The sequence below is a fragment of the Peromyscus eremicus genome, chromosome 3 (assembly GCF_949786415.1).
Source record: "Peromyscus eremicus chromosome 3, PerEre_H2_v1, whole genome shotgun sequence".
NCBI classification, from domain to species: Eukaryota; Metazoa; Chordata; class Mammalia; order Rodentia; family Cricetidae; genus Peromyscus; species Peromyscus eremicus.
In genome coordinates, this window is record NC_081418.1 from 105,053,891 (window position 1) to 105,080,496 (window position 26,606).

The following is a 26,606-nucleotide window of genomic DNA, read 5'->3' on the forward strand; positions in this document are numbered from 1 at the left end:
GAGACCAACAGGTCCAGGTCATCCTCAGCTACGTGGTGAGGTCAAGTCCAGCCTGGGATATATGAGCTCCTGTCTCAACAAACAAACGAGGTTTTTATGTTTTCTTTGTTTTGCTTGTTTGTTTAAAAAAAAAGAAAAAAAAGAAAAGCAGGCAAGATGGCTCAGTGTCTAAAGGCATTTGCCATTCCAACCTGGTTTCCTGGATTTGGAAGAAGAGAGCCAGCACCCCCCACACACACACATATACACAGTGGTCCCCTGATTTCCATATGCACGCTGTGGTATGCACATGCCTGCACTCACACAGTCACCACCCATACATACAATAATAATAAATTTAAAAATCCTAACATATGGGCACGTTTCTATAAAATTAGCCCCCTTTCTGTTGTCTTATTTTTACAGTTTCTCCATAGTCCTATGAGATAATTTTTGTCTCACTTAGCTGCCTTTGCGTAAGGATGGTGGAACTTTTGACTCTTCTGAATTACAAATGATAGTCACTACTTTGGGAAATTGCACAGGTATTTAGGAAGTAGCTGCTGGTATCCTTAAGAGAAGAGGTTCCAGAAGCATTAAAGGTAGCTTACAGCCTGACCTGATGCCTCTCTTTCTCAGGTAAAAAAGGGCATACATTAAGCAGATCACCTCCATTTTCAGGGCCTCAATTTTCTTCCTGTGGGTGCTCGTCTAGTAAAGAGGGAGGAGTAATGGACACTGGCCCCCAGAAGCAGCTCTTGTGAAGGTCAAAATGCAGCACAGGTTGTGGTGGGTATAGCAGAGTGAATTGGCTCAGTAAATGGTAGCCATTGCCACCAGCATGGTTTTTGTTATAAGACTTGGTATGGTTCAAGATTTGTAGACATTGAAAGGAAAGATCTTGTTAGCCATCCATGATTAAATTGTGGATTTGCATTTCTAGCTCTACGCACAGCTGGTGGAATCTTATAGCACACCATAAATCATGTTAGCCTGAGGACCTGTTTAGAGGTATTTGGGTAAGCTATAGAATGGCTCTGTTACAATGTACACATATTCCTAAAACTCAGCATACTATTCGGGTAGTGTGGTAAATACCACAGAGATTATGGGAAACCGAGTTAGGGCAGCCATTCCCAACCACTTAGAAAAAACCTTATGTGAGTTAGACCCTTATCCCCAGGGGATATTTACAATGTCTATAATCATTTTTTTTTTTTTTTTTGGTTGCTAAGGTGTGGTGGGGGAGCTCAGAGTTGGGTATTCCTGGTGAATAACAGCCAGGACAGACGGTTACTAAATATCCTTTAATGCACAGGCTCCCCATTTATCCCCAGCAACGAATTACCCAGCCAGCAGCTCAGTAGGGCTGGGGCAGAGAAACCCTAGATTTGTGCACAATACTCAAAAATTACAGAAAGGGAAAAAAAAAAAGATAAAACCTGATTAAATACTAGTACAATTTAACTTGTGCTAAATGTTTCATAGATATGTAAGTAAGCAATATATACTACAATCAGCCTTGCCAATGACCTGGCATTTGCCTGTGGAAGTGGGTGCCAGCAGAGCTGCTGTTTGTGAGTTAATGGGAAGTGGTGGAAGGGGCTTCTCTGACCCCCAGATGTAGCTCAGGCATGCATGGGTGTGGTACATTACACCTGGTGAGCTGAGGTGGATGGTGGATGGTGCAGGATGTTCCTATGCGTGTAGGGCGTTGTTTCCATGAAGTGCAGGCCATTGGACACTGCTTTCTGCATTCATCTGAGCATCTCCATGATTAAGTTGTGAGTCAGTGAATGTGAAATCCAGTTGATGTCCAAATGATTCCTTACCATCCTAATGGTGCTGAAGCAGGCCCCTGTTTACAAAACAAGCTAGATACCAGAACTGAGCTTGCACGGCTAATCCCACAGAGCTGACTCAAACGATCCGAGTTCACAGGATCCAAGAGACTTTAACCGACACAACTGAACAAAGAAATGTTTCAGAGAAAAACCTTAGGGCTGCTCCTATCAGCCTGCCCCATGTGGTATTGTATAGCATCAGACTTTTCTATGACCTGGCAAGTGCCCCAGGCTATTTATATATATCAAAGTCTATTTAAAATCCTGAACAATGCTGGAATGTTTAAAGGCAAAACTGTATGATATATAGCATTTGTTGAAAAACAGTCTGAGGAGGGACTGTGAATGGAAGGGCTAAGATCAATCAAGGCTGGCCATGAGTTGTTCAATGAGATGAGGAAGGGAGGACGTGAGCTTTGCCTATCTTCCTCACCAGATTGTTGCATACTGAAGAGAGAAAGACAGTTGATGTAATCATTATGCAGCCGCAGTGGACTTGCAAGTGGGCTAGGTTTTTAGAGGGTCATGCTGTTTTTCAACATCATTTGATGTCATGCTAGTGCAAAGAAATACCGTACTGTAAGCCTGGGATGCGCTGAAGGCCCATCAAGCCAGCCAGCTCCCTTTCCACAAGTCCCAGCGACTCTTGAGGACGGCATAGTAGGTAGCAGAGCCAAGTGTCAAAGGGAAAAAAATGTGCACCCAAGTCATGGTCAGTGACCGGGAGAAATACCCAACGAGGGTTTCCCTGAACTGAGATGATACAGTCCTGATGGGGGAGGAGAGACTCTGAGCCAGGGAAGGCATGTAAACCTCGTGAAAACCCAGGGAGGCCGAGAGCTTGGCAAAGAGCTCTGGTGGGTGTTAGACCTTGACCTCACTGAGAGGCCTGATTTTACTGAGCACCCACGAGCAAGTGAATCTAATCATTCTGAGAACTTTTGTGTTCTTTCCAGATTGTGAAAACTGGATTCTTTTGGTAATGAAAGAAAAAAAAATCAGATGTCTAAAGAAACAAAATAGGAGGCTGGGGTCATGAAACCGAAGACACCGAGAAACTCCTAAGCGATTTTGGAGGCCATGGCAAGAAGAAGAGATACTCGCAGCCCCCTCCCCCAGTGCACACAAGAATTCACAAAATTCACAGACCCCAACAGCCACCGGAGCACAGGGTTAAGTGCTGGGGTGAGGAGCTGTTCCCAGCGTCTGCATCCGCCTCGCGGACAGCGAGGATGGAGGCAGGGTCTGTGGGTCTGTCATCTTAGCTCCGCTGTCTCCCCTCCTCTGTTTCTTCTCATCTGTTCCTCCAGCCTGAAGTATTGTTTACTCTGCTCTCCAGATTTCACCTCATTCCTCATGGTCCCCAGCTCCTGGGATGCCTTTCACAATCTGGGCTTCTAGGGACGCTCCCCCTCTGAGCTCCCCCCCCCCCCCAATGCTTATCTGTGTTGCTATTCTGGTCCTCAAGTGTGCACTCTCTTTGAATGCTTATCTCTGATGCCTGTGCACTTTTCCTTCTGTGCCTGCAGGGGATTTACTCGGGCAACCCCCATGGATATGAAAGTCTGCAGTTGCTCAAGCCTATAGCCTCAGCACATCTTCCCACCCACTTTCGGGCATCTAGGTTACTTCTAACACCCACTATAATATAAATGGACACAGTTATACCATTTTGCTTAGGGAGAAACAACAACAACAAAGACCTCATTTGTTCCATAAAGATTTCTGTTTTGATTGGTTGAATCTAAGGCTTGTGAGTCCACAGATAGTGAGAGCTGTGTCCTGTGTGTGTATATGTGTGTGTGTGTGTGTGTGTGTGTGTGTGTGTGTGTGTGTACTAACTACAGTGTAAACAATCTGAGAGGGACTGCTTATCAAATTTCCTAGTAAATGGTCTCAGCATCACAGAAAAAACTGATAGACATGTGACTAAGGTAAGCAGGCATAAAATACTGATTAGATAAATATCCTGTCCTTACTCCTCTCCCACTACCTTAAAGCTAGACATCTGTGTTCTTTGTGTTTGGAGCCCCCTTTCCCACCGGGAATCTCTAGCAAACTCCTATTTGTGTTTTGACTGTCAGTTCAAAGCCCTTAAGGAAGTCCACTCCACCTATTCCTTTCTCTCTGCTCCCCGGACCTACTCTGCCTTAGCCTCTGTGAGACATCTGACTCATAGCTGTACATAGCACACCACGTGACCAAGATCTCCTATGGGCAGCACATGGGGAAGATGGGAGTATACTAGGTGTAAGGTACACAGACGAACAGGTTTCCTTGTATATGTACTTATTTTAATGTGCACATAGAATAGTGTAATGGTGTATCTACCTATAATTTCCCAGAGCATATTGGTTAGGATGAAACTACACTTAATAAAGGAAAGATAGCCTGAAGAAAAGTGGTGGGGAAAACAGTAGTCTAGTTACTGATTTTTTCCAGGGAATCATGGGAAGGTGGGGTGCAATCAGGCAGGCCAGCACTGTCGAGAAGGTGGATATGTTGTAATACAGGTGTCTTTCTATCTGTTTCCCCCCTCAAAGGCAGTTCTCAGAGGGTAAGAATGGGCCCAAAGTAAGAGCCATAGGTTCCAGAACTCCCGTATTCAGGGAGAGTTGACTGAACTGAAGAAGGTGAGAAAACATAGAAAGCCTGCCCCAGAATTCCCCTTACCCTCCTCAAAGCACTGTAGTGGCTGGTCTTAGAACAGAGGACAGTTAGGAATAGCCCAGATATCCTTGTCCCCAGCACTCCCCCAAGGGGTCCCACGGGACAGGAGGAGTCTATGCTCCCATAATTCCCAGATGCCTTTGTTTGATTATGTGTCCTGCCTGGGTTTTCTAGCAGGAATGCCTCCTTGGAGATGTGCAAAAACTTACCTTACCTTTAACACAATTAACCAACAACTCTCAGAGACTCATTCACCCATGAGGGCTAGTCTCACGTCCCAAGCATTTGCTCACTCTCCTGAACAATGGTGATTACCTGACTCATGGGGGTTACTGAAAGAGAGGAGAAGCAGACTACCACTGTTGTGCCGAGGAAAAACTGAGTCAAGTTTTCCTCTCGGCACCTGGGAGGAAAGACTAGAGGGTGGTCCTGGAGTGGGAGGTCCACTGGCCTCTTCCCCAGGGAGCCACTGAAATTTTGGAATTCTGAAGGTCTTTGTGCAAAAGGTGAAGGGTGTAGTGGAGGGAGGGAGCCCTGGCTGGGAGGGAACAAAGAGAGGAAAAGGGAAAGGCAGGGTGCTTCCACTTTTCAAGGTAACATAGCTGAATGAATCCCAAATTGAATTTGGCTCTAAGCACTAGTGATTCATTTGGAGACGAATCACAAAGGGCCCTTTCCCCCTAGTTTCCGCTTTACAGATTTCCCAGGCTAAAAGGGCGGCCCAGATTTGAGTCACTGGTTTTAGGAAACCCAGAAATGATAACACGAACCAGATCTGACCTGTGGGAGATTAACCCTGTGTTTACAAGGATTCCTTAAAAATCATTTATCTGCCCTCAGATCTGGATTCCTGCAAGTGCACTGACCCCAGCTGCTGGCTCTGCTCCCCTGCACTGTGTCTTCCCACTTTGAACACCCACCTAACTAAGCAACAGGTCAAAACATTGATCAATGTGGTTTGCCACTGATGAGCAGGTACACCAAAGATAAGTTCACCTTCTTTATGATGTATGTTAGATACCTTTTACTCTCTTTCTGTGTGTGTATGTGTGTGTGTGTGTATGTTTGTGTGTGTGTGCACACATACACATGCACTCACTTGTGCACATATGTCTGTATTTGTGAAAACCAAGGCCAATTTGTGGATTCTTACTTGATTGCTCTCTCATCGTATTAATAAAGGTAGTGGCATGAATGAGAATGTCTCCCATAGACTCAAATGTTTGGATACTTGGTCCCAGTTGGTGGCTCTGTTTGGGGAGGTTAGGGAGGTGGCTTTGTTGGCCTTGTATGTCACTGGAAAAAAACCCATGCCATTTCCAGTTCTCTCTCTCTATTTTGTGCTTGAAGTTCAAGATGTGAGCTCTCAGACTCCATGCTTGTTACCACGGCTCTACTCCACTATCATGGACTCTTACCCTCTAAAACCGTAAGCCCAAATAAACTCTTCAATCTGGAAATGGTCTTGATCATGATGTCTTATCACAGCAAGGAGAAAGTAACCTGTTACTAGCAGTCTTTCTCAGTCAACACACAGCTACCTGAAAGGCTAGACTTACTAGCCAGCTTGCTCTAGCCGTCTCTGCCTTTTGAGACTGAAATTGCAGAGAGGCTGCTACATCTATCCCAAATTTACATGGGTTCTGTGGACCTGAACACTGTCCTTCTACTCACACAGGAAGCACTTCAATCATAGAACCACTTCCAGCTCAAGTATCTTCAATAAACAGTTCACCTGGGATATCAATATAATTTCATTTTTATTTGACTAGAAAATAAGTTGCCACTTAAAAGCGCATCATTTCCTTCATTCCTCCAGAAAAGCCAGTGAGATAAGTAAAATCTCCTCACTGGAAGATTAAGAAAATTAAATCCCAGAGAGGTGAAGCCATGGGTCCACCAAAGCACTCAGTTAACCAAGGGTAGAGCCAAGATAAGAACCTCAGGTTTTCTCTATTCCAATGATATCTTTTCACTCTCTTTATCATCTTCCTAGAAAGACTGTAGAAAATAGACTTAAGAAAAACAAAGAGGAGACTCTGGCACAAATAAATTAGGACTTGCCACAAACATCCATCATCTAGGACATAGTCCTTGCTATAAAATAACAAACAAACTCATATTGTCCAGCCATTCATGAGTTGGGCAATCACTGTGAGTCTCCTGGGGATGTCCCTAAAGTTCCTTGCTTAGTACTCTACTGGATGTCTTCAATCTTTGACCCACACTCACATCATACTACCTCTTGCTCTTTTGTTAATGTCAGGGAGAGGATATAAGTGAATCAGAGTTGTGTCTTTCATTATTCCTTCTTTATTTTTTAATTCCTGGTGTTTGTGGATAGCGAGGACATAGCGCTCAGCAGTTGCTCATTTCCACGAGACTCCGAGATTTTGAAAAGGGAGTTTCATCATGATTGTGGCTTCTCTTTTGTCATTTCCAATTCCAGGAGCATCTCTCCTCTCTCTGTGAAATAATTGAACTGCCAGAGTGGTATAGATGGAAAGAGAACAAAGGAGCTGATGTCACCCAAAGGAGCAAAAGATGAAAGGCAGCAAGGACCGCCTAACCTCTTGTGGCTGGGAGCTTCGCCACTCCCAGCCATACCAGATGCTACAGCTAGGAAGTGCCATTTGAAAGACTCCTGCTAGTCCGTCGCTTTTATTTTCTGAGCACTGTTCTCTGTGTTTCATGAGAATCCACGGGGCATCATGTTTCCAGAAACAGCCTCCTTATTCACGGACTGTCTCAATCGGACCGCTCAATTTAGACAAGATAAAAATGAAGCACAAGGGCATCATATTTCCTAATTAACAGACACGAGAATAATTAGCTGTTCCAAGAGCAGAGGCCCTGATGATGTCCTCAAGGCATCTTGATCATAGCCATCCTCACTGTCCTTCTGGAGGCAGCTCTAGGACCTTTTCACTTCTTAAAGTGCTGCCATTCATGTACTTCTGGTTCATTTTATCCCCTGACTGTGCATCAGAGCTAATGATTGTCCTTCGCTGATGTTGTCCAGACCCTCTTAAGCCCACTTTCACACTTTGCAGCATTCTTCTAGCTGCTGGGGAAACTGGATCTGGGCTGGCTTATAAAAACAAGGAATTTGCCTCCTCCTCCCACGAGATCCCATCTCCTCAACATATTCTCCCTGGGAGGTTTTGCATTCCTGGGATCCCCCAACTCTCCAGGCACGATCTTGAGCCCTATGGCTTATGTCTGAGTGGAACTGACTGAATTAAGTATTGTTCCCATTCCAGATGGTGAAACCAAGACCTGTAGATTAAAATCACTGGCCCAATGTCACAAAGGTAATTCATTGTAAGTGGCCAGCCTGTCATCAGATGGAATGCAAGGCTTTAATAAGGAGTATTTTAGTGGTCATTGTAGAGACATTTGTGGGCTGGTCAACATTCTAGAACAGTTACCTAATGCATCAGCAGCAGACAAAAGGTGATGAGGTACAAAGGGAAGAAGTGGCAGGAGGGGAGAGTGATGTGAAAGACCGTGGCAGAAACTGTGGAGTCATGGGCTTTGAGTGGCCACGGAAGTTGTTTGCCTTTGCCATGAGTAACTATACTCCAGTTCTTAGGAGTATGTTCACACTGTTACTCACTTGAGTAATTGAGCCTTGAGGCAATAAGATTACATTTCTTATTGCCCCAGTCTTTTTTTTTTTTTTTTTTTTTTTTGTGATTTCTCCAACATGCAAATATTCCTCACCCTGCAACTTCCCAGCATGGCAGAAATCAGACAACGTTATTGACTCTGGCTCTAGGGACATCTGGCACTGTCCTGACCTGTAGGTACCCAGCAGCATCGCTGGCGTCCACCACGGGGTCTTCATGCTACATGCCTCCTCCTGTCACAACAATTGTAAATGACTCCACCACACCTCGCTTAGCAAACTCATTCCAGGTGAGAATTACAAATCTAGATCAAAGCTTTCATACAATCAGCAAGTACTTAATTAGTCCATTATTGCTTACCCCACCACTTCATTTCCATAATGTCTTCTGTCGTCCCTTTTAAAATATCTGTTTCATCATTTACTTTCAAAACCATTCTTGGTCAGATACAAAATACTTGGTAGACTGAGGCAGAGTGATCACGTGAGCCCAGAAATTTGAGATAGTCTCCAGAAACAGAACAAGAATCATCTAACAAACACACAAAGAAACAAAATAAAAACAACAAATCATCAAAGCAAAACCAGTAGGTACCTGTGAGGAGAAAACTAGGCAAAGGAATTTGCACTGCGAATGTTTTCATTTTAACCTGGGCTCATTCTCTAAGGCATGGACATTACCTCTAGTGGGCAAAGTTGAAGCACCCTATACAAATAGTTCTCAAAAGCTGTCTACTTATAAGTGTGCTCTCAGGAATGTAAAGAATGTAATTACAATTCTAAAGAATGTCAATATTTCACTATGGAGTTGCGTGGTTAAATAAATTTGAGAAATTAAGGTTATCCAAAATTAAACCTTTTTTTTTTTTTTTTTTTAACTTCTTGGGCCTCCTCAGAACCTTTCCAAGGCTAATATATACTATCAATATTCATGAAGACATATGGTTTGCAGCTTTCATAATCTTATTTTTGTAACACAGGTTTTTATAGTTTAGGGTCAGCAAAGTATAATCTACAGGCTAGATCTGGTTTACCACCTACTTTGCAAACAAAATGTTATGGAACACAACCAGCCCACCTATTTACACACTGTCTGTGGCTCCAAGTTGAGTCATTGTGATAGAGACAAGACAATTTTGAAAATCTAAATTCTCTGCTGTTTAGCTTTCCAAAGAACAAGATAGTTGATCCTATTTCAAGCTGAATGGTTTAATGGCGTATTCACTGGGAAACATTAGCTTTGAGACCTGTGATGTTGAAAAGAATTCTATAGTTTATCTATTTATTCACTTGAGGCTCAGTGATGTCACGGTGAACAGGAAGTAAAGAACCACATTGAGAACTTGTTACAAATGCAGATGTGTCTGGAATCTGGTCCTGACCTATTGAATCAGAACACCCAGGGGAAGGGCAGGGGACAGTTCAGTCATAGAGTAGTACATTTCTAGTTTATGCAAGGCCTTCGACTTGATTCTTCGCACTCTAAGAAGATAGACTGTTAACTGGACAGCCAAGGAACTAGAGCTACCAGACTGTGTGTACAGCTAATGCAATGTAAAGGACAAAGCTACCACTAAAACTCTATACTTTTACATTTTCTCAGCACGAGAATTCTTCAAGAGGCCTTCTCCAGCTTCTCTGGGTAAAGTTACGTGCACCCTACCCAGTGCTCCTAACATTTACCAAAGGCCCCTCTATTCATGTATTCTCCATATTGCTGTAGTTTAGTACTATGTATGGACACGTGACTGAGTCAGATAAACCTGAAGCCCTCTTTCATCTGGCCTGAGTAAATTACCCAAATCAACTAGCTCTTAGGTGCCTTCCTGAATCTGTGGGTAAGATATTTCACCTTAGGCTTCCATTTTCTCATTTATAAAAAGTGTCAGGTAAGAGCATAAACTTGGACATAATAGTTCTGAGACTCAATAAGGTCTCGCAAGCCTAAGTTCACAGCAGTGCTCAGTCAGGGTTAGTAAGAAACCAGGCATGGGGGCTTATGCCTGCACTCCCAGCACCCGAGAGGCTGACGAAAGAAAGTTGCCTTCAGTTCGAGGCCAGCTTGGGATACATAATGAAGTCTAGGCCAGCTTGGACTATGAGTAGTATTCTGCTGAAACAAATTAAAATGAATTAACAACTAACTAAAAAGGAAGAAAAGGAGAGGGAAGAGACAAGATGTCAGCGAGGGAATTAGCGAGTCTCCATCCCCACAGGGTGGTCAGCTTTTCCAGGGAGAGGGCCACTCATAAGTCATCATCCTTGGATTCCCCAGTGACCATAATACAATAAATTCCTGGAAATAAAAGATTTATGGAAGGGATGATGAAAGACCAAAGGGGCAGATAAAACGGTGGTCAGGGGAGGAGACAGAAAGATCCTGCGCATCGCTCCCAATCCTTTTACCACCTGTTGCTTCCTGTGTGCTCTCCAGAAAAGAGCCTGGCTTCTCTCTACTGCGCTTTCCTCCCTGGTCCAATGGAGCCCCGCCTAGGATGGTTGGAGATGTTAAATAAGGCACTGACACTCTAAAATAGAAGCTCCATCAAGGCTATCACTCCAGACAATTATTGTTACTACCGCAGTTAATTGCTAGCATCCCCACAGCATGGGCCATCCATTGCTGGAATAAGGGGCCTGAAGAAGATAATTGTCTTTGTTTGTGGATAAGTCTGATTTCTGTTTTTGCTGCTACTTATCCTTACATCCCATCGGAAACACAAAACGCAGGGAAGAGCTTGAAATTTGGGATTAGGCTAACAGCACATGGGATCTGCTGTGGAGTTATATACACAGTAAATCCTTCAGCTTTGTTGCACTGTGCACAGCTAACAGTTCCCACGGTGCCATAAAGTGGACACCTCTCTCTCTCCCTGGCTGTTTGTAGCATGTTAGGAGCAGACTTAATTAAACCCCTAAACAAGGAAATGGCAGACTCCAAAGGGGATAGAGGGAATGCCTGTGTCCAAACCAAATAAAGCAGAAACCATAAATACCAGGGCTTTGAGACATCACCACTCATGCTCAAAAGGTTCTTCCTGCTCTGCAACCTGGCTCTTTAATCCCTTGGAGATTTGCCTTTGGGTATTCCCTCACTGCTCTGAGAGTCTAGGACAAATGTGAGCACCTGGGGACTTTTCACACACCTGCTTCTAAAGAGGTCAAAAAAGTTGAGTGTGAAATGTCTGCCTCCATACTCTGTGAGCACAGTTCTAGATCCTGGGGCAAAAAGCACGCACACAGTATACTTACCCTACCAGAGCTCATAGTCTAGTGAGGGAGACAGACATCAGTCAAAGAACTATATTACATGTAAAATGAAGGGGAACAATAGTATGAAGCAAAGCCCCAGGTGCTCTGAGATAGCATGGTAAGCCACCTGCTTAGAAAGACAGGGACCTCTTCCAGTGGAGTCAACAAAACTAATGATGCCAGGAGAAAGCGCAGCCTATGACACAGAAGGACCAAGGATCATCACTGGAAGTGAAAGAAGTCCTGAGCAAACAGTATAATACCAAGACGTCTGACCCCCTAGCTGAGAATTGACAGCTGCAGAGAGTGGGAGAGTCAGCTCTCTTTAATAGTATAGACCCCAGTAAGAGGCCCACACTCCAGTGGAAGACCACAGCTCTAAGAATATATAGATGGCACAGACTGGACTTGATAGGTCTTAAAAATAAAAAGAGACAGGGCACAAAATCGGCTAGGGAGAGAAGAAGGATGGATCCGGGAGGGGTTGGGGGAGGGGGATGAATAAAATAAAAAATGCATTGTATGAAATTATCGAAGATCTAATAAAAATGAGAGAGAAAGAATATTAATATAATGGAATTCATTTCTTTGCCAACCAAGAAGTTTAAGTTTAAAATGTAAAAAACAAACAAACAAAAAACCTGAAAACCTTTATGATACTCACTAGTAATTTTTGCTGAAATGATGCCAAAAGTGACAGAATAAATATATAATTACATTTGGAAAAAAAGAAAGCTGAGAGGGACAAGGTAGTTAGACCATGGTGACATTAAGCTGCCCTAACAAAGACTGTCTTTATGTCCCAGCAAAGAGAAGCCATTGAAACACAGGAACAGGCAGTTGATAGGGCTTGCATTTGACAAAGACCAGAAGAGACTAGACAGTAGAGAGAACATGAAAAGCTAGTACAGGCGATCTGGCAAGATGTGGTGCTGGGATGTTCCTGTGTGATAAACTGTGAACGTGACCACACCCTGCTGAGGATCTGGTGTAGAGGCTAGGCAAGACAGCAACATTTGATCCGGAACCAGGAAATGCAAAACTCCGTTCTTCTAAAACGAGAGTTGACAGAGACCCAAAGACAGAAAACAGGCTGCATAGTTTGACTGGCCAATGCTAATAACATTTGCATATCGTTGCTGCCACATTTTAAACTTTGCCCAGTACAGGCACTTTTCACTAGCATCAAAAGCAGCAGGGAGGTGGTGGTCACCTGTCATCCCAGCACTAAGGAAGCAGAGACAGAGCCCCTGGGGCAAGCTGGGAGCTAGTTTAGCTGGAGTCCATGAGTTTGGGTTTATCAAGAGACCATGGCCCAATAAACAAAGTGAAAGTAGTCAGGGAAAACAGCTGTTATAAGCCTCCACGTGCACATACATGTACACCCACGCCACACATACCATACACACACATGCACATCACATCACACATTTGTATCACACACATCACACATACACACATGCATACCACACATGTATCATACACATCATACACACACATGCAGGCACACTCCCACACACATGTATACCACACTCACACACTCAAGCACATAATATACATGTATCACACACATATCATACACACACATGCACACACACATGCACACACACACACACACACCATGCACACCATATGCACCACACATGCACACCACGCACATGTACACAAGCAGGAGAGGGTTCAAATCTTATCCTAACCAACTTCCTAGAAAGTGACTATCAATAATGACATCGAGCCTGACCCATATTCTTCACATGGGTGCAGAGAGGGGCCGCGTTGCCTTGTAGTGGCAGCTATCAGCTTAGAAGGCAATGAGAGGAAGATTAAATATGGATCATATGTATAAATTGCCTATAATTGAGGGAACACGTGTATTAGCTCTTATCCTCATCAACAAAATGCTCTATCATGATTTGTTCACTGGAGGAAGAGACAGGGGAAAGGGGAAAGGTGATTTGGGGGATGAGAGTATTGTACTCTCCCATCACCTTTACCAGCATTGGAAAAGATCATTGTCAGCAGGGTGTGGCGAATACAGACGAGGGAGTGGCAACCTCTCAGGAATCAGAAAACAGAGCAATGGATTTTCATCTCTCCGATTACAGCTTCCTAGAGAAGTAATCTTTATGCTGTGAAACAGAAATATATATGGCATTCTACATCCTATTTGATTAAGCTTTATGATAAAAAATATTTCTGGTCATGATTCATGAAAATGGTTTCCTGACCCGAAGATCATGACCTCCAGTTTGGAAAACACAGAGTTCAATAGTTCTCATGCGAGTCCTTCAGGAAGCCTCTGGAGCACCCTCACGTCTGGAGGCTGTTCCCACACTCGGGTTTCCTTGGTTCCTAATGATTTCAGGCTGTGCCCCACCCCCTTTCCTCCTTAGACACACTTAGTGGTGATGCCTCCTTCCTACTCAGCTTCCGAATTTCATTTATTGTTTTACTTCTTAGGGACTTAAGAAGCAGATATGTTTTTATATTTGCTATGGCATGGGAGCGGCGAGGGTAGGTAGAGACAGGTGGAGATGAAAATCAGCATCTATTTAAAACAATCACAAAGCTGGTGAGGTAAATAGACCAATTCCAGACTCTCAAAGCACAGAGGCAGAGAAGAAGTTGAGAGTGTGTGGGTATAGCAATCCTTCCTCAGGGTGGAGTCTCCATGCATCTGAATTGGGATTTAGCAAAATCCAGCCTTTGCCCTGGGCAAAAGAAACTTCCATAGTGATAGAACAAGACTCCATTTACCCAAAGAATGGGCGGGAGCAGGTCTCCTTGCTCACCCTTCCGAAGTAGCACCGCCGACTCAGAGTACACCCTGGATTCTGACATAAGCACAGATCTCAGGGGCAACACAGGAACTTGATTCTGGCAGGCTGGAAACGGCAGGCATCCTTGTGTCTGCGAGGCTGTTTGGGGTTGCTGAGGAGCCTGGAGGCTGTGGTAGCTGAGAAAGCAGCCCACCACTGAGGCTGCAGTGGGGCAGCTTGTTGGCAGCCAGCCTCCCATACTCCAGTCAGACCCCACGGCTGCATAGCTGATTGACTAGGAATATTGAGCTGAGCTTCTCTTCTCTTACTAGAAAAGGAAATTATTAATATCTACAGACCAGTGTGCCCTGGGAGCATGAATGAGAGAGCCCCCAATACAGTCCCAGAAACATTATAAGCAGGGTTATTATTTTTAACACTCAGTTCAACATAATTGAGGGATGGGGAGACAGTCACCTAAAGCAGCTTTTCCAAAGGACTGTTTCCTAGAGGAAAAAAAAAGTCAGTAAATTGGGGCCTGACAACTTCTAGACCAGATTGCTATCTACCAGGCTTTGTGTTATGCTAGTGAACAGATACTCCTTAGCTGGGTGTGTGTGTGTGTGTGTGTGTGTGTGTGTGTGTGTGTGTGTGTGTGACCTACTAGCTCTGCAGACACTGTTTGTTAGTTGGCTCCTGGCTTTGAAGGGCAAGCTCTCTTGACAGCATTCTTAGTCCCACAGGGACCCCCAGCCTGTCTCCTTCTAAGTTTATTGGTAGTAGCAAACGTTGTCAGCCTTGCACCAGAGGTCCTAGGAATGTCCACACCTTTCCTCCTTCTATATCAGTGGTTCTCAACCTTCCTAATGCTGTGGCCCTTTAATACAGTTCCATATGTTGTGGTGACCCCCAACGATGAAATTATTTCATTGCTACTTCATACTGTAACTTTGCTACTGTTATGAATCGTAATGTAAATATAGGAAATGCAGGATATCTGATATGCGACCCCCTGTGGGTGTCTTGACCCACAGGTTGAGAACCACTGTTTTAGAGTTTCCCAAGTCAACTCCCACCTGCTCAACAGGAAAGCAGTCCCCCAGATGACTAGTAATTCCAACTCTACTCTGTTCTCAAGGATCCATGGCACTCAGTGGCACTGTCCCCCGGTCCCTAGCCTGAATCAATATCTTCCCAAATGTCCTGTAGTGAAATACTGACTTCTGTCACAGCACAATATTGCAATGTGATTGGAACTCATTGTATATCTAGTGATCTGACTAAAGAAAAAAGTAATCAGTGGCACTGACTTTAGAGAATATATTTCAAAATGCATTTTGAAATCTAATATGAATTTTATCCTGAGAGTACATCTCAATTTTTACTTGCCACATTTTGTATGCCCAAAAGTCACACAGAACTAGAGTAGCAGAGGCCTTAGTACATACACACACACACATATATGCATGCATATGCATGCACATAAAAGTGTATATATATATTACATATACATGAAATTAAATCTGCTATATGTGTATGTGTAAATTGATACATCAACTAATATTTTTGTTGTTCAAAATGTTGTTTAGATACAATGGACTGCACAAAACACATTATTTCTACTGGATGCTCTTTGACTGACAGGGGCCACTACACTGTCCCGTCCTTTTACTAGAAACAAAGACTTCAGTCTTCCTTCTACTCACAGCTGGAGCTGCTGCCAGGGAAACCAGCAAATAGATAGAGGAATAAAAAGAAAATCCCCCAGAACCTTCCCTTTCTCCTCTCTCCAGAGCCCACTTGCTTTGCTCAGCCAGCAGATTCTCTTCCTTCTGCGTTTGGTGATGCCTGATTGGACTCTCTAGTGCATACCACTGTCTGGGATTATAGCTTCTGGACCAGAATGAGAAAGGAAAAAAAAGAACTCAACACATTCCATTATTTTCTCTGTCTCTTAGAGCTCCCTCCTTGTTGCCCAGACTAGGGGGACAACTTCTGCTGGGGTGGCCTCTTTTGTGCCCCATGCACTAATTCAGGACTCACGTTGCTACTGGGCCCAGATTAGTGGACCCAGGAAACTCCATGTCTAGATCATACATGCCATGCTGCTTCTTCTGTTTGCTGCCTGTCCTCTGTCTGAGGTTTTCAGCTACATTCAGTGGGTGAAACCAGGAGGAGTGTGCTTACTCCACCTTAGCTGGGGCCAGATTCCACAGAGGGGCTTTACAGAGCATTGCATTATCATCTCTGTGACACTTGTTATCTGCAAACTGCATAGATAGAAACTTCAGATAGGATGAATTCCTGAACCATGCCAAATACCCATTGTATTCACAGTCTTCGAATGGGAAAGAACCACTTTTCACATTAACAATAGGTGTAGAGTGATTTTAATGTTTGTCCTGAAGTAAAAAATGAGATAAAGAAAATGACTGATTGATTGATTGTGTGTGTGCATAGTGCATGTGTGTGTGCATATGTATGTGTGTGTGCATGTATATGTTTGTGCACATAGTATGTATACATAATGTGTGTTCATACAGAACTCAACAATGTGTCTTTGTATAGAGCTCACTACATCTATTCAGTTCTTTCACATAATTAGAAAACATATAGACAATGTACACTACCTAATTAAACACATATGTGACCAAGTCTATAATGTGAATTAATAGGCATTTAAATGTCTCTCTCTCTCCCCCTTCCTCTCCCCATCTCTCTCAAAAGAAGAAAAGAAAAGAAAAGAAAAGAAAAGAAAAGAAAAGAAAAGAAAAGAAAAGAAAAGAAAAGAAAAGAAAAGAAAAGAGAGTCCATTTTGAGTTGGCCCACTGATCCTGAGCTTGGCTCCTGCCCTGGAGTATGAGTGATACATGGTCACTCCATTGAGGAAAACTGATTTTCCCTCTCCCAGCAGCTATCAATTCCCAATAGCTCCTTGATTAGGGGTAGGACTTCCTGCTCCCTTCCTTCTCCATTCTGGGATTTTCTCTAGCTTGAACTTATACAGGCCTTGTGGATGCCGCCACAAGCGCTGTGAGTTCCTATGTGGATCTGTCCTGTTGTGTATGTAAAACGCTGTTTCCTTGAAATCATCCACCACTTCAGACTTACAATCATCCTGCCCCTATTTTTGCAAAGATGCCTGAACCTTGAATAGAGGAGTGTAACATAGACATCCCATTTAGGACTAAACATTCTAAAGTCTCTTATTCTCTACACATTGACCAGTTGAGAGTTTCTATCTTAATTATTGTTTACTGCAAGAAGCTTCTCTGATGAAGGTTGAGTGATACACAGATCTATAGGTTTAGCAGTATGTCATTAGGAGTCTTTCTTTTTTTTTTGCTATGTTTACTTACCAGAATATAAGTAGTGGCATTTCCCTTAGGGCCTCTGAGCTACCTAACCTTAGGGTCTTGGCTTCATTGACAGTTTCATCTGTTGCTTCTATCTCATGGACCGGGCCTGAAATCTGATTTTCAGAAGGGATTGGTTACTCCCCTACATCCATGCCACTGTTCCACTAGTGGGCACATCTTGCAGGCAGGTTGTTATTGTAGCTCAGAGTTCACAGCTGGATGACACTAATGATTACTTTTCTCCTTTGGTAGCACGTGTAATACCTTCCAGAACTATGAATACTAACCAGTATGGGTGAACCTTCTAGTTGAGTACCAACTGGATTTCTCCATGTTCTCTGCCATAAGTATGTGGTGCCTTTAGCAATAAGATCTTATTGTCAAGTTTGGGAGGGTAACTAATAGCACTGGAGCAGTCTGTGATATTTGGGGGTGCAGGTTGTCGTTAGAATCCCATTGGCCAACAAGTCAAAAAGATGTGACCCATTCCTGGAACTGGGGGTTTTAATTGGTAACATAAGGTATCTAGTTGGGGTGTTGTCTTGTCATTTTATGGTAATCCCATTTAAACTCCTTTTATATATGTATGTATTTTAGGGAGTTTCTACAGTAGTGCTTTTCCATATGGCTTTTTAAAAAGGCTTTTAGTGTTGGTTATCCCGCCTCACATCCCCTCCTCTATCCTTCCCTCCCATCCCCACCCTACTTCATTCTCTTATTCTGATTTCTTCCTTATCCTTTTATAACATTATATTCTAGTTCCTTTTCCTTGGGATAGCCTCCTATTTCCCCTGGTCCTTTTCTAGCTGAATATTGTGGATATTCTGAATGGAATATAAAAAGCATAAAAACTAGAATCCACATATGAGAGAAAACATGAAACATCTTTGTGGGTCTGGTTTACCTCACTCAGGACGATTATTTCTAGCTCCATCCATTTACTTGGAAATTTTGTAGTTTCATTTTTCTTAACAGCTAAATAATATTCTATTGTGTAAATGTACCACATTTTCACTACCCATTCACCATTTAATGGAAATCTAGTCTGTTTCCAATTTCTAGCTATTATGAAAAGAGCAGCAATGAACATGAATGAACAAATACCTTGTAACAAGACGTAAGTCTTTTGGTCTTGGGTATATACCCGAGAATGGTATAGCTGGATCTTGTGATAGATCTGTTTTAAGCTGATTTTTTGGTTTTATAACCTGACAAGGCAGCTGAGGATTGTATTTGTGTAGAATCTCTAAGAATCACATAGTGGCCCCAGTTTCCTTTTGTGGAAGACAAAAGTTTTGAAATCAAGTAATGAAGGGTGTATTACAGAGCAAAATATGTCTATTGGCCGTGGGTAAACTACTTTCCTAATTAAGTTCCTATTGTCCACTTTCCCAAAGAGGAAATGATGTACACAATTATTACAGTGCCAGTCATGATGTAAGACACAGTATGTTCACAGACATAGAGCTGATAATGTCCTGATAAAGATGAACTAAATTCCCAAAATAGTTGTGAAATACTTTGATGGTTAAAAACATCTAAGTGTAAGAGTTCCTGGCACTGATAAAGTGAATATTCACACAGTTAAATGTGCTGCACTGAGTGATTTCAATCAGCTAATTTTTCGTTTTTTATAGCCATGACTTACAAGGTGAGTGTGTCAGCATTCTGCTAGACACTCACAAGTTCAGAATTTGTAAGTCATCCTAGGTGTGCTCTGAGTCAATCAAACTTCAGATAGGAAAGTCTGAATAAACTGAACAAATATAGCAAGAGCTACACAAACACATTGTTGAGGCCTTAAAACAACAAACTATAAGAATGTTTGATTTTTATAAACATTAAAACTACACATGCATCTCTTGGAGTGTACAGCATGGGACATGGGATTTGGAATCAGAAGCACTGAATTTTGAGTCTTTGAACTTAATGTAACCCTGAGTTCATGATCTACATAATTTGTGATGTGTATATGTGTGTGTATGTGGGGGGGTACATGGGTGAATATATGTATGCCTATTCATACGGAGGGCAGATGGCTATCTCAGATGCTCCTCAGGAGTCACTGCCTGGCTTGTTGAGATGGGTCTTTCACGGCCTAGTACTCATTGAGCAAGGTAGGCACTTTGTCAGGGAGCCCCAAGGATCCACTTGTTTCTACTTCCTTAGTATCAGGTTTATCAGTTCCTGGATGAGGAGTGGACTCAGGACCTCAGGCTTGAGTGCGAGCACTTAACAGACTGACCTATCTCCACAGCCAGCATCCATAACTTAGAAGACAATAAAAGTATGTTAGAGAGTTGTGTTCAAGTGCCCAAGATTTAACCATCTCAAGCCTTGCTGGATTCAAGCATGTGGTGTGGGTTCGGGGTCTATATGTGACAGACAGATATTCTTGATTTACCATGGGATTACACCTTCTAGTAAGCCCATCAGAAGCTGAACGTTCCATATGGTCAAAATGCATTTGCTACTTCTAAATGACTGAACATCATTGATGAGTCTGGTGTACCTTAAATAAGCTGTGTCCTGGCTGCTTCCATTTGCCAACATCACCTAACGCAAAACCCACTTTATAATAAAGTATTAAATAGCTTATTTACATGCAGATGGGCATCTTTCAGAAATTATGGGACACAAAAAACACAAAACACAATATGCAAAAATCTCAGTTATGTCATGAGGCTGCCTGGGAGTTGTGACTCACTGTCATTGACCAAATTCACAGAAAAGAACTACAGTCCAGGAAGTGATCGGAATGAGTAACTCAAAGTGAGGCTTTTCCTGAATGAGTGAAGCTTTGACACCACCATGAAGCTGAAAGGAGTTAGTCAGACCATGCTATGTCGGGAGCCCTTTGTGCATCTCTGGAACACAAGGCTGTCTGCATGACACAGAAAATGAATTATTTCTAACAGATTGATATGGATGCCATTGATATGGATGATTCTCTTGCCTATCATGTTTAAGAGGAATGGGCGCATGGCAGAAAGCTGGTTAGGAACAAGGCAGTGTTAGATACTTGAAGTTTGACTTTTCATGACTCATAGCCTGAACAAAACAGTTTTAATACTCAATATTTTCTTAGGTTATTCTCATTGTTATCACTTATTAAATACTCACTCTGTGCACTTGAGGATCTATAGAACTCATGGATAATACAATTCTGACTTTTACAATTTACTTAGAGAAAAGGTATGATGCATTCTTTAAAGAGAGTCATTGAAAAGGAGAACTATTTGACACTAACCTTTGTACTGGAAAGTAGGTAGGTTTGCCCAGTTCTCTCTCCAGGTCTCCTCTTTGGGACCCAATTATTTTTTTAATTAGCTTACTATATTTATATCATTTCCTCTCTCTTTCTCCTCCTTCCACGTCTTCCCATGACCCCTCCATTCCTCCTCAAATCCACAGCCTCATATTCTTTAGTTATTATCATTACACACATGTGAATATATTCACACACATATTCAGAAATACAACTGATGAGCTCATCTAGTATTGCTCATATATATGTGCTTAGGGCTGACCACCTGGGATTGGATATTCTATCAGGGAGCTCTTCCCTGGAGAAGACTCTTTCTCCTACTCTCAGCACCTATTAATTGACTGTAGCACCTCTAAAGGTAGGGTTCTGTGAGATTTCCTCCATCTGTGTTTGCTTATCAATTGGTGTCGTCATTGTTCAAGTCTTGTTTAGGTGACCATGTTGCTAAGATTTCCCAGGTGCAGCCTCCCTGTCTTATGTAGAAGACCCCGGGGTCTTCTACATGCCCTGGTCTCCTGGCTCCTACAGCCAATCCTTCTGCTTGCTCTTCTGAGATGTTCTTTGAGACTTAAGTGCAGAGATTCTGTTGTAAATCTGTCAAATGGAGTTGGGTAACCCGTAGTCAACTCTTCTCTGGATTTTGACCGGTTGTGTCTTCCTGTAACGGTTTCTGCCTGCTACACTAATCTCTAGGTATAAGTATTTAGAATGGAACTTTAAATTATAGTGGTTTAGGAAGTGGCAGTAGTGGCTGTCCTCTAGGGCTCATACCTCTCCAGCCAAGGGTAGTGGCTAGATTTACAGTACAAGGAATGAATTCCATCCTACTGAGCAGTCCTGACATCCAGTTAGATGACTATTGTTACCCTAGGATAGAAGGGCCACTAACTCTCCTTTTGGGATATCTTGTCATTCTAGTCATTGGGGTTTGTGGGTGTCACAGCAGGGTGAAACATTTCTCCCTTGGCAGCTTATATGGTACTGTAAGAGCTAATCCTCAGAGTAGAGGCTTCTGGTCAGTTCCAGCTCCAAGTCCTCCACCCAACATGTGTGATGTCTTCAGCAATAATGCCTTCAATTTCTGGAAGGCAGCTGAGGACAATGACAATAGAGGGAGCTGTGGTTTGGATGAGATAAAAATTGAGCCACTTTCCTGAATTTCAAACGGGGTTGAATCGCTTCTCAGCGTTTTTGCTAAAATCAAATGTAGTATCTGTTCTTATCAGTTTAATATTAAATGGGGTTGAGTCTTTGATTTCAGTGAACAGAAAATAAAGTGGCAACATCATGATTCCAGAGTGGTTTAGGAAGTCCTTGATCATGGTAGCAATGATTAATATCATTTGTTAAGCACCTTTTCAGAGCCAAGTCCATTGCCAAGTATTTGCATGAAATCCACACAATAAGCATCTCTGCGTTACCTTGGTGACCAATTAGGTTCAGAAATGCTTAGCAACTTGTACAAAACAAAGGCAGCAAGTGCCAATTCGAGCTCACAGGTGAGCAGGGTGGTACACTCCCTCCCGTATCCCCAGTTATTTGGAAGGCAGAGGGGCAGGAGAATTTTCTTGAGCCCCATGAGTTCAAGATGAGTAGGGACAACATAGCAGGGCCTACCTAGCTCGAGTTAGCTGACTCAAGCAATCGAGCAAATAAGCAGTAAAACAGACCCAGGATCTGCTATGATCCCCGTTAAAGTAAATTCCAATGTAAACAAGTCCTGAAGCCTCTCTCAGCAGACAAAGCTCAAACTTGCTGCTTTTTTGTTGATGGCTCTGTTGTTGTTTTTTCTGGATTGAACCTAGGGCTTTGAACATGCTAAGCATGAGCTCTACCATGGAGCTACACTCTTGGCCACAACCTTGGTTATTTATGCAAAGTGATCTGTTCCTTATAAATGCTTATATTATAAGAAAACCAGGAAGAGAACTTATGCTCAATGAATCAGAAGCAACAAACAAACTCACAATTATATCGCTAGGGACTTTGCAATGAGGTAGACCAATTACAACAGCTATATGACTGTAACCAAATATTTTCTCTGTTTTACTTCTGTGTTCGTCCTGCAAAATCCTCAGTTTACATTCCCTTCTAGGGACTTCCGCGCCGCTTCTGGTTTGGAGCTGTCCAATCCATGATGAATCACTGATCAAATTATCTCTACCGGGCCTCACTTTATCTCTTTACCGTTCTTTACTCACCCAAGAATATGAACTACCATAGGGTGGAAATGTCTGTTCTTTTTGGATGTTTTTCCTGTTATCTGTTTCTCAATAGATCTGTATATAGTACTAGAACCCTTATGTTTCCTGACTTATTAATTATTAAAAATTATTAATTGATCACAGACCTCTTCTCAACATCATTCCAAGGCAGCCAGTCTCAACCATAATTAACAACATATCTGTTTGGCATGTCTGTCACAACATCTTGTTTACGACTCTAGAAATAGCACATAGATACCCTATGTTAATGACTTGCTTCTGTTTGGTTTTCCATGATATACTTCCATGATATCTGAGACTTCAATGAGAAGACCGTCCGTCATCCCAAGTTCATCATCCTGCACACAGCATGCTACTCAACACAACGAACATGAGTGAGAAGTTTGTTGAGTTGAACAAAGCTATATATTTTCATTCAAAACCTATTTGATTCCCAAATGCCACCGCAGATTATTGCTTGATAATGAAAATAGCTAATATTTATTGAGCAGTGACTCTGGGCCATGTGCGAAGGTAGGCAGTTCACTTACACTGATTCCACCGAAATAATAATTTCATGAGCTAAAGATGTCCCCAGTCACAGTTGTTAATGTTGAAATCCAGAGACAGCACAGATTATTTGTACAAGGTCATGGGACCCAACCCAACCATTCCGACCCATAAAACTACACTTTGAACCACTACATTGGCTGTTCATAAAAACTTGACCTGAGGGCCTGGCAAGACGACCCTGTGGGTGAAAGAGCCTTGGAGCCTGACAACCTTAGTCTGGTTCCCGGAAGAAGAAATGTAATCCAAAATTGTCCCCTGACCTCCACATTCATGCTGAGGAATGTATATGCCCCCGCCCATAATAATAAATAGATTAAAAGAGGTTCATAAAATATGCTTATAATAGTTAAGAACTATGCCAGGTGATGTTTGAATTTTATTTCAAAACATTTTTCAGGTAATCATTAAGTATATATCATTGTTCTTCTTTCACACACACACACACACACACACACACACACACACACACACGCACACACAAATGAGAACAGCATTAGTGTCTTAGACAAATCTCCATTTTCCAGTTCATCCCATCACAGCTGCTTCAGACTCTGTCGTGTGTGTCAGTGAGGTACAGGGATGATTAACACTATCCCCGAACAGTACTCAGAGCAGATACATGCTTCCATGATCACAGTGGGACTGTCATCTAGAGAATCAAGTGATGCCTGCCTGGGTGAATGAGATTTGCCTAAGAGAATCTTGCACAGTGAAAGAATCATCCAGGGAGGAGATGAAGAAGGAGGTATCATAGAAAAAACACAGGAAAGATGATGCTTTTGAGTATAAATCCAGGCCTTAAGAGACGTGACTGCCAATTTTAAAGTCCTCAGAATATATCCTCTCTCTCTCTCTCTCCTCTCTCTCCTCTCTCTCTCTCTCTCTCTCTCTCTCTCTCTTTCTTTCTCTCGATGGCCTCAGATCCTTCCAAATAGAACACCAGCAAGTCTGGGAATATCCAAGTTCCAGGCACTAAGCCGACCATTGTAAATATCTTTGCACGCCAACACATGGAAATATTCTTCTATTTATTTATTGTTTTAATGCAGTGACTGATCATGGCTGTTGAAGGGAATCATGAGGTTCTGAGGATTTCAGCACACCTTTTAGATACCCTGAGGGTCTGCCCTCTGAAATCAATGAAATGCCTCATGAGCATATTCTGTCAGAAATGAGACCTTCAAAAACAGGCATATAATTTCCTCCAATTTCCTATGGAAGGCATTATTCAGATGTCCTCAAATGACAGATGGTCTAATAATTTGCAAGAACGTGCTCCTTACACTCTGAGGTCAGTCATGTTTTACTTAAAAGTTTATACTCACGCCAGTGCCATCTGGAGCCCACATCCTCGTCTTAAGCTTCAAATAAATCCTGATTTACCTCAGAAATAATTGCCAAGAGTCTGCCTGCTGGAGAAGTGGCTAATTTCTCTCTCCTCTCTGAGCATGTCTGTGCAGTATAGGAAATATAGTAGACATGTAATAAATGCTTGCCCCCTGAGATGTTTCAGGATGCTACAAGAAGTACTAATTGGGAGACAAAGGCTGGGCAACCCAAGCTGCAGGTTTTCTGAGGAGAGAGGGAGGGGTGAATCTGACAAGAAAGTTTTTTCTTCCTTTCTCCCTTCCTTCCTTCCTTCCTTCCTTCCTTCCTTCCTTCCTTCCTTCCTTCCTTCCTTCCTCCCTCCCTCCCTCCCTCCCTCCCTTCCTTCCTTTCTGCCTCCCTCCCTTCCTTCTTTCCTTCCTTCCTTCCTCCCTCCCTCCCTCTCTCCCTCCCTCCCTCCCTCCCTTCCTTCTTTCCATCCTTCCTTGCTTGCTTTCTTCCCTCCCTCTTTCCTTCTCCTCCTCCTCCTCCTCCTCCTCCTCCTCCTCCCCCCCCTTGCTGAAACATCCTAATCCACATAAAAGTTTCCCATTTGGCATCAGTATTCTGACTCAATACCACAGCAGTTTCTTCACCAAACACTTTCTGGCTCATGGAATTTGTCAGTCTGAGACACACTGTGATCGGATGATGTATCTGTATAGAAAAACCAAAACCCAAAGAGACAAGTGGGGCTCAAGACACTGCTTAGCGGGTACCACACTTGCCATGCAAACCTAAGAAACTGAGTTCAGATCCCCAGAATCCGTGTAAAGTTGGGTCTAGAAACATATGTCTGTAATCCCAGAGCATGCAAGTGAGATGGGAGCCTAAAATAGGAGAACCGCCCCCCACCCCCAAAGCCTATGGACCAGCTAGACTAGCCTAGACCACGGCGAAGACACTCTGTCTCAAACAAGGTGAAAGATGAGGACCCACATCTGTTGTTGTCCGCTGATCTCCCTCTGTATCTTACGGTATAGCTCCACATTCACACACATGAACATGAGCACACACACACACACACACACACACACACACACACACACACACGGGGGGGGGGGGGGGGAGGATGAATGCTTGAAGAGGAATGTTCAGACCTTGAAGGGCTCATGTAACTATTTGTTCTTTATGAAGCCTGAGCCATACTTTTGGTGGGCTTGACCCCACAGCCTAGTGGTATATTTGTGGCTACCACCTTGCAAATAAGGCCCTTCATGCACATGCTTTTTCTCTGGGTCAAAATGATTTCTCTAATAACTCTAAGGTGTTACCAAGTTCTGGATCTAATGTATTCAGGAAAATGCCTTAAGCCTTTCAGCCAGAGTAAAAAAATGAAGCAAATGTAGCTGCCTTGTGTTGTGTGTGTGTGTGTGTGTGTGTGTGTGTGTGTGTGTGTGTGTGGGACATGAGTGTGAGTGTGCCTGCATGTGAGTGTACTTGTGCACACATACACACATGTAGCTGCTGCTAGCCAGTGGATCCGCAGATGCTCTGAGCAGTGGGATGCTTGCCAGGACCAGAAGTGGACCACTCCTATACTTCATATTGAATTCCCTTAAAAGCAGGAAGTACCCCTTCCTCTTTAAAGAGGAATTTCAGCACTGGCTGGACTTTTTCTTGAGTTTGATTCATAGTCTTTGAAGTCAATTCCTGGTAGAAGGTGAATCCTACACATGGCTTTCCTTTCCAGAACCAGGGA

At 43.0% G+C, this 26,606-nt stretch overlaps 1 long non-coding RNA gene and 1 other non-coding gene across 2 annotated transcripts in view; both read left to right on the forward strand.

Annotated features, from left to right (window-relative positions):
- LOC131906007 (uncharacterized) overlaps window positions 1–26,606 on the forward strand; it is a 156,393-nt gene that overhangs the window by 105,168 nt on the left and 24,619 nt on the right. Inside the window, exon 2 of the long non-coding RNA XR_009378091.1 lies at window positions 5,334–5,468. This is a non-coding gene — a long non-coding RNA (uncharacterized LOC131906007). The remainder of the gene's footprint in view (window positions 1–5,333; window positions 5,469–26,606) is intronic.
- Window positions 21,937–22,121, forward strand: LOC131907589 (U2 spliceosomal RNA). Its single transcript, XR_009378487.1, has one exon. It is a non-coding gene; the product is annotated as a U2 spliceosomal RNA (small nuclear RNA).